The following is a 5,213-nucleotide window of genomic DNA, read 5'->3' as shown; positions in this document are numbered from 1 at the left end:
CGTTCATAACACCTATCACACAAGATCGAGTAATTTGATTAAATTTAGAACCCCTCCTACCTCTACTACCTTTGGACGTAATGCCTTCCGCTTTGCAGCAGTACGTGACTGGAATACACTACAAAATACCCTGAAACTTACATCTCTGATCCCAATCTCCACCTTTACGCAAACCTCCAAAATTACATTGTTGACTCTTGTTCCTGCTGACAATCATGAACCATATTTATACACACATATTAAGCTCTTATTCTCTTTCTTTCTTCGTTGACTGTCTTTCTTTTATTCAGTTGCTTGTTTTATGTGTCTAGCGTTTGACTATGTAAAGTTGTACAGTATGTTCATATCTATTTCTGTAGCCTCTGGGCCAGGTCATGTTTGTAAATGAGAATTGTTTCTCAACAGTTTACCTGGATAATAAAGGTTAAAAAAAAAAACAAATATATATATATATATATATATATATTTATATATATATATATTTACTTGTCTTACCATCTTCTGCCTGTCCTCTCGGTTTTCATACCATGGATCTGTCTCACTGTTGTACAGTATGTATAACATTCTGCATCCAATTCTTCCTCCACAACCACACCCTCCATCACCACTGTGCGCTTCAGCAGGGCACAGATCAATTACAAGCCGACCTGCCAAGCGATCAAGTCTATAATAACACAGTCTCTCCATCTTGTTCTGCTGCAGTAAATTAGCTGGGCTGCAGGACAAGCCTCATCTTTCCCTCCCTCCCTCAACCCTTGAGGGATCCTTATTAATGCCCTGGCTTTACATCAAATACAGTCAGGTGGCCCAATAATGAGATCACAGCCAAGCCTGGCCTGATTTAAATGCTAAATACAGGTCAAAGCCAACCAATGACCTAAACAGACTCCACCGGCTGGGTGTGATGATAATCCAGAACTTGATGTTGCAGGAGAAAACCAGAGAGAAAAGGAAAGAAGGAAACAATTATGTGGGTTTGTGCATGATGGGTAAGACTGTAGTGTAGGTGAGAGTGCAGTGACGAGAAGATAGAGAAATTAATAATCTGAATGTAAATATTGCTTCAGCTATGTTTTGCATAGAGGTCTGCGGGGAAAGCATGGCAGTTATAAAAATAGTGGCTGCCCCCAACAACCTTTCCAAGTCTTCTGCCTGGCGGACACTCGTGCTCCTCGTTTTCCTTCCCTCCTCCCAAGTATACCAATTACTCAAGCCCTGAGCTAAATGTGAGCCGTCTCAAAGTTGAAAAAGAAAAAGTAACAGATGAATAAGAAAACAACACACTTGTGGTAATTAAACATCAAGGCTGTGGAAAAAGGAAGTGCTAATCCGCCCCAACTCAGCTGATTCCACCATTCCAAAAGCATTACACTTTCATTAAAGTGTGCAGCCAAGCAGAACAAAATCATTTAGAAGGCCCCGCATAAACACCAGAAGTAAACCTGTGGCTGTCTATGCAGCACAGTTCAGAATACAATAATTAGGATGAGCTGAGGCCACGACAAGATATTCAGAGAGAAACGCCAGAGAAGAAAAAAATACATGCTTAGCTAAAATGTTCAGAGGTACTAGCATCTGTTTTCTTTAATAAGATGTCTGACATGTAAAGATATTCAATCATTCTTCCTAGTTCCCTCACAATGTTCAAAATAAAAATATGATACATACTCTAATATACTCAAAGGGTTTATTATTTGTATTGTTTTATTGTAATTGTAGCACATCACAAATGAAATAGATGAAGCTGAAAGTTTCTAGATGGTGGTTCAAACTGAGTTTCTTTCTGATTGAATTTGGCTTGTAAAGAGAATCTCCCAATGGAATGTTAATGTTAAACCACACCAGAAAACCCACTATTTATCTATTAATAATAGGGTTGGGAATATGTTCGCACCTCACAATATGATTCCGATTCAGAAGCCAACGATTCGATTCTAAACAGATTATCAATGCAACAATGGGTTTTTGTGTACATTTCCATGCATGATTATTACATACTGTATACATCAGTTTGTTAGACTTTGACATATACAGTATTTGTTACACACAATGTTTTAATGAAATGTTGCATCTACTGAGGTTTTTATTTTGTACTCATTCCGTGCTTAGGCCTTTAACACGTTTGTGAAAGTCACTTCCCACAGTAATCGTCCATGTCAGAGGCTCAGTCATGTTTAAAGGTAGAATATGGAACATGAGGTGGTCAGTTGTAATGGGATAAAGTAGATGAACAGCCTTTGTGTTTTGCCTAATTATTTTATGTACTGTATGTCTTATTAGATCATGTGTATATACAAAAATTAATTTGTTCCTTTTTTGTGTTTTTTCGTCTGCACTGTTGCCTAAACTCTAAATGTAAATGTAAATGTGCTGTATTTATATAGCGCTTTTCCAGTCTTAACAACTGTCCCAACGCGCTTTGCATCTACAGGAACATTCACCTCACACACATCATACACTGTGGCGGGGCTGCCGTACAAGGTGCCACTGCTCATCAGATAAACATCCACACATTACACTCCGATGCACAGCACCGGGGGCAATTCGGGTCAGTGTCTTGCCCAAGGACACTTCGACAATGACTGCAGGGGCGGGGATCGAACCACCAACCTTCCAATTGGCAGGCAACCGCTCTGCCACTGAGCCACAGCCGCCCCCAAGATGTTGTCCATCCTCTTTTAGAATAATTTTTACCTTATCAGAATAGACCATTGAATAATTTTAGACAGAATCGCGATGCAATTATTTTTCCCACCCCTAATTTATACTATTGTTTTAATTTGTGACCAGTTGTTAATTTTCATTAGCCTAGTGCCCAACATCTGTAAAAACATGTTCACATGTTACCTTCAACATCACTCAATCAAATAAGGACACACTTGAAAAGGCTGCTTTACAGTCAAGTGTAAAACCCTCAATACTCCTTTCAAATTCTCTACACCATTAACATTTTCAGTCAATGGCTAGAAGCTGAAACACACATGCTCTGAATTTAAAAAACGTCCACAACATGAGTAGAGGCTAGAAATAAAAATATTCTTTACTTTGCTATTTAGTGAGCCAACGGTCTGTTGAGAATGACGTAAATTATAATGCAAATCTGCTTGTTGTAAAAGCTTGTATGTGTGTTAAGGAAGCATTAGAGCATTGCTGTCGAGGAATTTACTCTATAACATGACAACAGCATTCTGTGAAGCCACCCAGTCCATTCATTAAAACAAAGTTTTCAATTATGCATGGAAAGCTAACTTATTAATGTCAGCCACAAAGGGAAATCAGTCCACCAGTTGAGGGAAATTATTTCTTCTTTTTTCTTTACAGTTTATTAAGTTTTAAAATAAGAAAATCAATGCATGAAATCCATATTGTCTGCAGTGGTTTTGAGTTAATGCATTTAGTCAGTGGGCAGAAGTATGAGTCAGTCTGAAGGCTCACACTGCTACCACTCCCACCAGCTTCACTGCCATTGGCATTATGTATTTATTTTTTAAAGATTGTGTTTTTCTAGGGGCTGAGTGTACAGGAGCATGCCATTGATGTGTGCGGGGAGTGTATTGACAGAGTAGATAAAAGGAGAGAGAGAGAGGAAGGGAAAACCTGAAAGCACCCACAGCAGAGTTCATAGGAGTGAGTTTGTCTCTGTGCGGCGGTGGTTGGTGCCATCAAAGTCAACAGCGTGTTGGTTGACTGACATGATCTGTTTCTGCAAATTGCTGGAGCAAATTGACTTTCCCCCCAGGTTTTTTTTTTTGCATTTTCTGCAATGCTAGAAAATAACGGCAGTGTGTGAGTGTAACCGCCGATTAATCGCTCTGGATTTACTTCTGACAGCAAACCTTTTGCAGATAGATGCACGTTATCGTGTATATGAGCCGAAGGCTTCAACATCTCTGCCTCTAACCAGTCAGTGAGAAACTCAAGGGTGATGGTGGCAAGAACTAGCAAAGATGTTGGGTGAAATATAGTAACACTTTAATGCTGCAGACTTTAGAAACACAGTATGTATGTTTAATTTAATCGATACAGTTTTCTGCTCAAGGTGCACTTACCTCTGAGACCGTCAAAGACAACATCGCCTTGCTGGTGTAGCAAAACAACATTTATTAGTGTGTTGACAGCTACGCTGTAGGTGAAACACTGATAACTCCCTTTCCCTAAACCAAAAGATCCAGCCTCAGTAAGGCTGAATCCCATTTCTCTGTCTTACTCCTAGCCCTTGGCCCTCAAAACCGAGTGGTAAGGGCAAGGGGTGAAAACATACCCCTATGAAATGGGACACCATTTGGTTAAACATACTTCCAAGATGACGTCTGTGTAACGGGTTGTAAATAGGTTAAGTTAAATTCCTGCATATATGGGAACAGCGCCACCTGCTGGTGTCACTTTCTCAATGCGCCGCAGGGTTAAAGATAGGGAATTATGGGTAATCCACAGCAGAACTTCTGATAACTGCTGTGGTAAGTTGCATGTTACACGCTGCAGAGACAATATTAGCTAAAAAAACGTTTTAAAGCCACTACACAATGTTTAATTTTATTGTATTATTTTTGTATTGTACTTTAGCGCTCAATGCTGTTAGTTTGGCGTCGTTTGAAGCATTCGTTTTGAATTTAGAGCCAAATGTTAAATTAGTTAACTCTACATTGCTTCTGGCTAATTCAATGTGTGTGTGTGTGTGTGTGTGTGTGTGTAGGGTTTGTGTCTCCGTGGTGTCGACGTGCTCGCCCTGATTTCACTTGATTTTCCCATGTGCAGGTAACAGTTATTGAATTTGTTGTTGACTTTTATGTATGTGCAATGTTAAATGAAAATGTATAGTGTTAATGTAGGTGCTGTATTCTGGTGTTGGAGATGCGGTAGCCTACTGTTTAAAATATTGTATTGGCATACAATAGAAATTTGGGAGGTTAGGATTTTATTTAATTTTAGATTACTGTGAAACCATTTTTGTTATAATTCTTGTAAAAAAATCCACTATACGATCACAGACATTTAAGAATAAATGAGCAGAACTTCTGATAACTGCTGTGGGTTTGTGTCTCCGTGGTGTCGACGTGCTCGCCCTGATTTCACTTGATTTTCCCATGTGCAGACGCAGACGCAGCCTCACATACACAACTCAGCGAGACTGGCTGTAGAGGACCATTAGAGTAGTCCCACAACCGTCACATCTGCAAGTGTGTGTGTGTGTGTGTGTGTGTGTGTGTGTGTGT

At 39.6% G+C, this 5,213-nt stretch overlaps 1 long non-coding RNA gene across 1 annotated transcript in view; it reads right to left on the bottom strand.

Moving 5' to 3' along the window:
• Positions 1-4,289, bottom strand: part of LOC116672490 (uncharacterized) — an 18,876-nt gene extending 14,587 nt beyond the window's left edge. The window contains exons 1-2 of the long non-coding RNA XR_004327566.1: positions 4,208-4,289; positions 404-410 (exon numbers count right to left, since the gene is read on the bottom strand). This is a non-coding gene — a long non-coding RNA (uncharacterized LOC116672490). The remainder of the gene's footprint in view (positions 1-403; positions 411-4,207) is intronic.
• Positions 4,290-5,213: the final 924 nt, after the last annotated feature.

The sequence above is a fragment of the Etheostoma spectabile genome, chromosome 22 (assembly GCF_008692095.1).
Source record: "Etheostoma spectabile isolate EspeVRDwgs_2016 chromosome 22, UIUC_Espe_1.0, whole genome shotgun sequence".
Lineage (NCBI taxonomy): Eukaryota > Metazoa > Chordata > Actinopteri > Perciformes > Percidae > Etheostoma > Etheostoma spectabile.
This window is presented reverse-complemented; position numbering and strand designations above follow the sequence as displayed.